Raw genomic sequence first — 11536 nt, forward strand, 5'->3', positions numbered from 1 at the left:
CAATCACCCGGACGCTCTTGTCACCGAATTAGAATAGCCAGAGCGACGTTCCCACGGGATCATCGGCAACGACGATTCCGAGGAGCCCCCGCCGCCGCCCCCCTGAGGCTGGCCGCTCACAGCCGTCCAGCATCGATCACTCCGCCCTGCAGTCTTCCAGTCTGCCTGCCCCTCTCCTCTGCTGCCATGTTTCGAATTATGGCTAACACCGCAGTTGTTACTCTCGTTCAAGCATCTCTGTCACCCAACTTCACACTTATGATATTACCCACATTTACCGCACCGTAGCTCATCATGGCGGCTCTGAAGTCTTTTCACCTCGGGCAAAAAAACACTGACTGTTCCGCCGTATCCTGCTCCCCACAATCACAGCATCATCTCGTGGTACTCCTACTCATACGGTACAGGTAATTTTGAAAGCACCCGTGTCTTGATAGAAACTGGGTGAGCTCGTAATTGATATCACGGTGTTTCCGCTCTACACAGCTCCTGACGTCACTGATGAGCCGGTGTGTTCACCGTCCAGTCTCCGCCGCATTTCACCTGTCGTTCCAAGCTCTGAACAACAGCCACTTTCCTCTCACTCCCCGAAGCAATAGAATGTCTCACCCTGGTCTGCAGATCAATCGGTGACATCCCAGCTATGACTAACGCCGCCTCTGTACCTATCGTCCGATACCCTGCGAAAACCTGCAGATTGAGCCGTTGTTGTTGGCTCCACAACCCCCTTCTGATGCTTGCCTTATCAACAGCACCAACCAAAGAAGTTGCCCCATAGAAAGTGCTTTATGGGGCAACTGTTTAGGTTGATGCTCTTGATATGGTGGTTCCGGAGGCTGAACAGAAAAAGAGAGGTACAGTGTTCTTATTATATTAGAGCATTATCATTCGACTCACCTTAAATCAAGTAAACGTTTCTAATGATGTAAAAAATACAAAAAATAAATTGTAAATGAGTTTTTAATTCGTTAACGTAATATCGTTTCCGGTGCAAAGTAATCATTTTAACATATATTTATCTGGAAAAAATATTGAATTCAAATTCAATTTTTTCGGTCCTGTCCCACGGATTGCTTGGAGGTATGTAATGCTAGCTCATAATTATGATTAATGATTTTTTAATTGTTATGGTTGAATGGATTTTAACACACTCCTTTATTTACTGTGTATTTTATTGCTTATGTGAGATATTTATAAAAAATATCACTAAAGACCGACGTAACAATTTTTTTGTGCACATTCTTATAATCCTGCCTTCGTGCAACATGTTTATGTTCGTATCACATTAGATTTAATTAATTTTGCATTTTTGGAACTGATCCCTCGTTTACTAAATTCTATCAGTTTCTACACAAAAATAATGGTCGCACAATATTATATTGTAAAAAAATAATAAACATGAAAAATGAAGATATTAGTAATCAATTATTTTTAATTTTGATTACTGATTGGCTGGAGAGTAGTGTTATGTTATATTACACGATCAGAACTTTTTTATTTACTCATTGAAACTGTAACATAACAGACTGGGGCTCAATAATAATTACTATGAAGGATGACAGTGAATTTTGTTGTATGTGAATAAATATTGATGTATGTGAATAAAGCCATGCCTGACCGGGACTCGTATCTGGAATCTCCGGATATAAGGTAGATATTACCACTTAACCATCGATTTTCGGTGAATAATCAGTAATATTCATTGAAATCTAATCTTCTTTTCCATTTTATCAGCCTCTGTTCGTTTTCATGCACTTTATTGTAGCGTATTACATTTAAATGCGTACAATAAGATATACATTTTTTAAGGCGGTCCATTTTATTTCTCACAAACTTTTATATACTAAAAAATATATAAATGCAAATTCCAAAATTTACTTTCATTATCTGGATCTCTGATTAGTCGGAAGATATTATTATTAAATTTCCTATCGTGAAAACGAAACATTCTTATTTATTTATTTTTTATTTTTTTGTTTTATTAGTCGATTTCGTTTTATCCGTCTCCATCATTTACTAAAGGTTTCATTGGATAATATTCCATTTTTATAAGAAATAAAAAAAATTTCTCTTGCCCGTACGTGACCACTTCATATAAAACGGTAGTAATGGTAAAACGTAAAATAATACGAAATAAAATATTTTTGCTGGTGTGCATTTTTAAAAATAAACAAAAAAATAACAAACGAAAAGGTTAATTCTCAACTTGTAATTAAATTCCACTGACGACTTCATCTGATCTGGTAGATGCCTAGTTTTAAAAAAAATGTTTTCCCCGGTACTTATTTTTCAGTTTCATTCTTTTTATCTCTTCAGTTCTTTAACTGTATTTTATTCCAAAAAAATTACAAAACAATATTTTTCTGGAAGACTTTCGGAATAGTTCTTAAAAATTTACGAAGTTACGTCTGAAAACGGTAAAAACGTTTTACTTAAATCTTACTGGTAAAATGTTTAATTTAATTGGTTGTTTTAATTGGAAATTTTTTTGTCATAAACGATTCACCCTAGTAAATAATTTATGTTACAATACCATTGTGATTTCCAGTTAATATTTCAAGTTTCATTAAAATAGTTAAAATATTTATTTTTGGTGCTCTAATAGATAATATTATATGTTTTATTTCAGTGTTATATGTAATAAAAAGTGTATCTTAAAAAAGATATATTCTTAGCAGTATACAGAAATAACTTCAATCATGTACATTTTACCTTGTACAATTCTTACATATAAGAAAAACGACATTATTCTTTTATTGATGTGAATCATGAAACAAACTGATTTTAAATAAATATCATTTATCAAACCCACATTTTTATTTTTAATAATAATAATGGGTTTTATTTAAACAAAAAAACCCACATTACAGTTAAAATTTGTCAAACTATTTTAATTCAAACAATGATAGTGTAAATTATATTTATTGTAAAAAAAGAAGGATGAATTAACCATGTGATTTCTTACGGTGGAATACCTAGTCCGGAAATATCTGTAGAAACTTAACAAATACTAAATTACTTTATTCCAGATGGATGTTTCTAACGATTTTTTAATATGTATGCAATGAATTTTACTCTTTATTCGTGAAAATTAAAAATAACTTTAATTTTGTAAAATTATTTTTCAAAAAATATACATTACCATAATATACAACAAAAGAAAAAATATGAGAAAGGTGACTTCAATCGCCCATACCCTAAAAATGAATATTTTCCTCAGTTCGCAATCACCGTTCTCCTCTCCTGGCAACTGCATCATACATAAAGGCTTATCCTTGTAACCTTTTTTTACTTATTGTAATCGAGAAAAATTTCGGTTTTCAGATTTCAACGTAAATATCCACTTTGACCACCCTTGAATCCATTTTGACTAGTTTCAGCGTGGCGTCTGCACATACGTATGTATGTATGTACGTACGTATGTATCTCTCATAACTCAAAAACGATTAGCCGTAGGATATTGAAATTTTGGATTTAGGACTGTTATAAGATCTACTTGTGCACCTCCCCTTTTGATTGCAATCGACTGAACCAAAAGTGTCCAAAAAACCCAAAATAAAAAAAATTGGATTTTGGACTTTCCTTAACTGCAATAATAAACCTTCAATGAGAGGTTTCAAATTTCTTCAACCTTCAAAAGTTTCAGATTTCTGGTTTGTCGTATAAATAAAAGTTAATAATAATTAAACTATTTCGTTTAGTGAATCCTGTATACTGTTTACAAATGTTAATTTCGACCTTAAGGTGTAAAATAATCAGTTTTTATTACTGAATTATTTGGTGAATAATCAAAAAAGAAAGAGAAGCAATCATACAGCAAAAAAAAGATAATATGAAGCAATATAAATAAAAAAAACACAAGAAGGTGAAGATGGAAAGGAAGAAAATATTAAGAACATGGGAAGAATAAAAAAATTAAGAGAAGATGATAAATTTAAAATGGAAGAAAATGTTAAAACCGAAGAAAGAATAAAAAGAAAATAATGTTACAAACAAAGAAAGAATAAAAACATTAAGAGGAGAGGATAAATATAAAGAAGAAGGAAATGTTAAAATCAAAGAAAGAATAAAAAGATTTAGAGAAGATTATAAATAAAAAGAGGAAGAGAACGTTAAGACCAAGGAAAGAATAAAAAGATTAAGAGAGGATGATGAATACAAAGAGAAAGAAAATTTGAAAACTAGAGAACGTGTACACAAATTAAGATCAGAAAAATTATATCAAACCAAAGAGCGATTAAATGATTGGTAACAAAAAACAAATAAATGAAATGATGATCAACTCCGACTTAGGGAGAACATTATCCGAATAATGAACTAAAAGATAAGAATTTTTTGCAGTTTATTAAAAATCGGGCATGTATGCCTCAGTGTATATGTTATTCTTGTGAGGGTCTATTTTTTACTCACTTAGTTAACTTTAGTGTAGCTAAGATTAAATAGAAATTCCAGAATAATCAAATAAAATTAAACAGAAACTGAACTTGAAAATCCAAAAATAATACGCATCTAAATTCTAATTTTCAATTAATATTAAATAATCAGATGTTTCACCAAACCTATTACAAATACACATATGTAATAATGTCTATTAAATTACATTTAACCTTTTTTAAAAGTGAATAAAATTTTATTTCACTAATAACTTCTGATTTTTTTCATTTTTTTTTTTATTGTTATTATTGAATAATTATTTATTGTAAAAGATTTTTTAGAATCACAGGTTAATAATTATAAATAAATCAATTTATTTATATTTAAAAAAATGTTAAAAGAAAAATAATTAAAAAAAAAAAAAAGGTGAAGAAGGCTGATTCGAACCGATATGCCTTCCATTGTAAGATCCAAATACTTCATTAATTAAACTTTTATTTGTCTATAACTCTAGAACCAATGAAAGTAAGTACCATTTATAGTTGAAAAACTTTCAATGAGACCTTATTACTGCAGTTAAGAAAAAGCCCAAAATCCAAAAACATTTGGATTTTGGGCTTTTTTGGACACTTTTGGTTTAATCGATTGCAAACAAAAAGGAAAATGCACAACTAGATGTTACAACAGTCCTAAATCCAAAATTTCAACATCCTATGGCTAATCATTTTTGTGTTATGAGAGATACATACGTACGTACATATATATATATATATATACACGAGACACGAGGGATATCTCTAAAGTAAAGACCGCTGGCAAATTTCTCTCCTTAAGGTTGGCGAACCTGTGTCGTTCATGGCCACGCTAGCAATGTACACACTGCATTGTTGTCTGTAAGTTGTCGCTTTGTAGTACCTTTGATTACATGTAAGTTATTACGTTATAAAGTGAATAGGAAAATCGATGTTGCCACCGACTGTGAAGTACGTGGAATCATACGTTTTTTAAACCATCGAAAGATTAAGCCGGCTGAAATTCATAAGCAGTTGTTTGCTGTGTACGATGATAATGTAATGAATGAAAGAAACATCCGAAAATGGTGTGAAAGGTTTAGAAATAACAGAATTAATGTGCACCGATGAAGAACGTTTGGAGAAGCCCTCGATAATGACCGGACTTGAGAACTTGTTGAAACCCGTTGATGAAATCAGAAAAGATCGTCGCTCAACGATTTCCGACCTGGCCCTTCTTTTTCCTGGTGTTTCAAGAGCTGTTATCGGTCGCATTGTTTACGACCACTTAGGCTTCAGAAAGGTTTGTGCACGTCGGGTGCCGCACTTCTTAACGGAACGTCACAAAAAAATCCGAATAGAATGTGCTTTGGAATTTTTGATACGCTACACAGAAAAAGGTGATGAGTTCCTTAATTCAATTGTTACCGATGATGAAACATGGATTTTGTATTACACCCCAGAGATAAAATGGCAGTCAAATGAATTGCGTCATCCTCAATCACCAGCTAGACCAGCAAAGGTCAAGCCGCAGCCAGTTGGACGCAAACTGATAGTCACAGTCTTTTGGGATCGGTTTGGCATACTGCTGATCGATTTCATGCCACGTGGAACGACTATAAATGCAGAAGCCTACTGCGAAACTCTACGTAGGTTACGACGTGCCATTCAAAATCGACAACGTGGACGGCTGACGGACAGCGTCGTCTTGCAGCACGATAATGCACGTCTACATGTTACGGGTCCGATACGTGATTTACTGAGAACATTTGGATGGGAAATTTATGATCACCCACCATCCGAACTTAGCTTCTTTTGATTACCATTTGTTTGGGAAAACGAAAGAATTTTTGAGCGGTAAGCAATTCGCGGGTGACGAATAACATAAAAATGCTATTAATCAGTGGCTAAATGGACTGGCGGGAGAAGAATACGACGAGGGTATATTGGAGCAGGTGTATCGCTACGATAAATGTCTTATTTCATGTGACGATTATATAGAGTATTTTAAGAGCAGTAAACAATATTTATAAAGTTTTCAGAATAATTTTTTTTACAATGAAACGATCTTTACTTTAGAGTTAACCTCCCGTAAATACAACGTAAAACTAGTCAAAATGGATTCAGGAATGGTCGAAATGGATATTTCCGTTGCAATCTGAAAACCGAAAATTTTCACGATCGCAACACTTCCTTTACTTCGTACAAGGAAGTAAAAATGTGTTTATTTAATTTAACAGGCGTACAAGGAATCATGTAGTGTCCACATCAGATGTTTTTTACAAAGATTTTTAAAATGACGATGCTATAACATTGAGGTACTTATTTTAAAAATTAAAGAGAAGTAAATCCCCTCGTTTAAATAAAGTAGCATGATCTGTCTAAGTTAAGTATAAAGGGTAACACAAATAAAAATAAAATGTTTGTTAGAAAAAGTTAATGAAAGCAAAACAACAGAAATAAATACATTATAAAATTGCAGTTATATTTGAAAAGAGATATATTCTATAATAAAAATATATTGAAAACAAGTCAAAAAAGGAATTTCTAAATTTAAATATTGTCTCTTTTCTTGTCGTAAATAAATGATAAATACATCCGGATTGTATAAACAGAAAGGAAAAGCATTTTAAATTACTATAACGTTCAACAGAATTCCTATTTCGTCTGCTGACCCAATTGAGTTCAGCAATCGATCGTTTTGTTAAATTTGTTTAAAGTCTTTAAAAAAACTGTTATTCGTTGATATCTATTGTATTATGATACACCGTAAATATTCTTTGACAGGTGTTATTAATAATAATAAGCTCGTTTTAAACATAAAATTATATTTTTTTATTTTTACTGACAACTTAAAATCTTCTTGGTAAAAGTAAAACTGTTTCAATTTTTTCATCCATGTAAGCGCACATTTACATTTCTGTACTTTGCTGTTGTTTAATTAAACATTTAAAATAATCATTATTTAAAATACAAAATGCAAAATGGCAGGCAAAATAACAGTACGATTTTTTAAGGACACCAGATGACGCGCCTCAGATACCAATTTTATTCAAAGTTCAATTTTTTTTTGCTATGAATTTATGAAAAAATATATTCAAAGATTGAACGGGAACAATTAAAGGATTACTCACTTGATACCTTATGCCTCTTGTCTTAATTATTAACTGTGCTTGTCAATTATTGCATAAAATGTTTAATGTAACCATTTTTTAATATCGCCGATATTATTTGAAAAAAGGGAACTTTTTTATATCTCAGAAAATTTATGTAAGTTGACAAACTTATGAAATGGAATTTGGAAGTGCGTTCGTAAAACGATCATGATACTGCAATAAAACGATTAAGCGAAAAAATGTTGCATTACGTAGATCTACCAGTTTTTCATAATAAATAGAGAAAGTAGTGAAATTAATAATAATAATAATTTTTTTAAAAATTGTTTTGATTAATAAGTATATTACAAAATTAATTTTCCTTCTCTCGTCGTTCAAGAAGGGCTTGTCACTTGGATTTTACGTTTAACGCATTTTCAAAAAATTTGTTGTTTTAAAAAAAATCATTGATATAGAGAATGAAATTATGAACACCATTTTAACTTTAGTTGATGAATGCAGTTTCACAAATTCTTAAGCGTTAAGTTCGCGTAGCAAAGAAAATACAATTGATGATAAAATAAATAGAAAAAGTGATGCACTAATTAAAGAAGTAACGAAAACCTCTTTTGAGATTAACTGAGAATGAGACACCTCAAATATCTCCAATTCATATTGGAATGCAATTAAATCCGTCTTAAATTAACTAAATAAAAATTACCAAAACTTGAAAAAAATTAGACCCGCTATTTAAAATTAACCCTTTTAAAAAAAAAACAAGCCCGATTAGAATGATCCAGCAGCAAGGGACTCTGTCCAGGTTCTGCGATAAAGTAGGGAGTAATAAACTCCCGCCAACTTTGCATTCCATTCCATTCCAATTCATAAAATAGGGAGACATTTTTACAATTTTTTTTTTTAGATAGATCGAAATCTTTTACTAATCATCCTTTGCACATTAACTGCTAGCGAAGGGATTTAATGGATAGTGAAGGATATTGTTTATAAACACCAAAGCAACATGGAGGTATTTTTTACATGGAGGTATTCTAATGCCCAAATATTTAAAACTATTTTGTGATTTACTCATTCAGTGAGCATAAAAAAAAAACCAAAAAAAAACGAAAAATATTAGAGATTAAAATCTAAATAAATTTTCTCGAAAAAGTTGTCGAAATTTCAAATAGAAACTGCAGCCACATCGTTTTATTTTTAACTCCCGACCATAGCGAAGCGTAAGAAGGAGGGTTATGTGTTTCACCTGTGAGGTGTATGTTCACAATTTTCTCATAACCTATTGCAGCTATAACTTGGTTATATCACAGAATTATTTGTCATGTTCCCCCTAAGGGAAAAAGATAAATATCATAAATTTAAAAAAAAAGTTAAGTTTATTTTTTTTTTAATTCGGTGGTCTTACTCTATACTTGTCTTTACTAGCTACCTATACATACACAGCTGAAATGTGTACATACATTTTAGTTAAAATCTGTGACGGATAAATTAAATCAAATAAAATCACTGTAACAAGTTTTACAGTGAACACTTTTCGTTTTCCTTAGGGTTCGCTTCCAAATGATAAATAAAATATAATTTAGTTGTTACGTACACGAGTATATATATATATATATATATATATATATATATATATATATTTATATATATTTGTATCTTGCGATCAAAACTGCCACAATAATTTTTAAATAATACTTTTTTAAGTAACAAACGATTGTTTTGTTGACATCAGTTAAATTTATTCTAGCTTGTCGGATACTGTATATGCTTTGTATTTTATTTGGTATCGGTGAATAAACGCTTTGTACAAACAATAACAAAACAAGTAAATTTTAAGTAGATTAAAGGTAAGCTTGTCGTACATAACGTGTGGCACTTGTCACGCTATTCTTTTCTCATGTATTTATTATAAGTCTTCCTTTAGCGTATTTATTCTAGTTAAGTTGTTTATAGTGAACTACTTAAAAGTTCAATGAACACATAATATTGTTAACTCTTTAATGAGCAACGAGTACATAGTTTGAGGCTTACCAAAAAACAACTGTAACTTTAAGAACTCCTTTATTCTTCCATAATCTATATAACATAAACAGATTAATCCCCATTAAAATAAATTGTTAGACAACTAATAAATCATTCCAAGTATTTTTTAACAATTTTCTCAACCTAGGACTTCCGAAACAGGGCATATGACTTGTAGCGAATTTCTTTTCTATTCTAGCTACTTAAAAAGATTACCTTCACGTAATATTTAATTCTCAGGTACAAAAAAAAGTTCACAAAAGTTAAGTTATTTGAATGGAAGAAGTATAGTGAAAGTTTTACTATCATTATGAAAGTAAAACACAAAATAAAGTATGAGAAGCAAATAAATTACGTGATTTTATGTGCTATGTTTTTGGTGTTGTGATCCAAATCTCGTTTTTCCAAACTCAAAAATGTTTTTCTCTTTGCCACCTCAAACGTTTCTCTAACCCTAAACAGAAACTTTTTTTGATCGTCTGACCACAAGGGACGAACTTTAATTAACTTAAAAAAAGAAACCACCATAAATAAATATTATACAGAGATTAATACATAAATATCCACTGTATTTAAGTAAAGAAGTAAATAAATGCACGGTTAAAAACCGATCGAATTATCGTCACAAAGTAAAGTGTATCCCTAAAAGAATCATCCGATTTTAAAATATCATAACTATGCAGCTTTTAATCAATCCGTTTTGATCGAGCAAAGTACTGTTAGAAAGAGCAATACTCGAGCTTCACGCGATTGCCGGTATGTAGCGCCAGAACTTCGTTCACTTCAATGTTAGAGAAAATTATTTTATGTTCTACGCTTCGCGCAGTGTGAGTCCACAAATAATTACTGTTCAGCGTTATTTCCGTAGTGACTGCGGAAATAACCTACCGCTCAGACCATTAAGCGATGCTATAAACAATTAAAAGACACGGGTTGTCTACATAAGGTGGAATCAAGTTGCCGACCCCATGTGTGAGACAAAGATGTGGGCGCATCCGTCAGATTTTTTCTCACGTAGCCTCCGAAAATCAACTCGCTGCGTCAAAAGAGACTAAATATTCCCAGAATGTCTATTTGGCGTGTTTTGCATCGACGTTTGCTTGTGAAACCGTACAGAATTCAGTTCCTGCAAGCTATTTATGAAATTGACAAACAACGACGTGTGGAGTTTTGTGAATCCGTCCTTAACAAGGTGGCAGAAAATGACAGTTTTGTAACACGCTTAGTGTTTAGTGACGAGGCCAGTTTTTATTTAAGTAGGAAGGTAAACCGCCAAAATGTTAGAATATAGGGTTCGGAGAAGTCACATGAATTTGTGCACCAAGAGAGACTTCCCTAAATTTAATTTTTTTCTAATGCAATTTCTCGGGAAAAAGTGTACGGTCCCTTTACATTTCTTAGAGAACACTGTTACGGGAACAACATATCTCGATATGATTGATAATTGGCTTTTCCTTCAGTTAGAGACCGATTTGGAAGATTTCATTTTCCAGCAGAACGGAGCACCATCTCACTGGAGTCTGTACGTTTGACAATTTTTGAACGATAGGATTCCTCAATGATGAAACGGCCGTATAGGACCTAACGACTCGGCTTTATATCATTGGCTTCCAAGATAACCAGACCTCACCGTGTGCGATTTTTACTTGTAAAATTTTATAAAAGAATCCATCTATGTGCCTCCCCTTCCTTATTCAGCGGTCAAACTGCGGAACCGCATAACACCAGCTGTGGAAGCAGTGAATAGAAAGAAACGCTTGCTAAGGTGTAAGACAAATTCGACTACCGTATGGACGTATGCCATACATCCCAAGGGAGGCATACTGAGCACCTATGGCTTGTTATGTAAAAAATCTGATGTGGACACCACATGACTTTCTTGTACGCCTATTAAATTACATATACACATTTTTAAAATGAAAAGTACATAAAGTTTTATTTCATTAATAATTTCTGATTTTTTCATAATTTTCTTTTTTATTGTTATTAATGAATTATTATTTATTGTAAAACTTTTTT

This window comes from Lycorma delicatula, chromosome 2 (genome assembly GCF_047948215.1).
Source record: "Lycorma delicatula isolate Av1 chromosome 2, ASM4794821v1, whole genome shotgun sequence".
Lineage (NCBI taxonomy): Eukaryota > Metazoa > Arthropoda > Insecta > Hemiptera > Fulgoridae > Lycorma > Lycorma delicatula.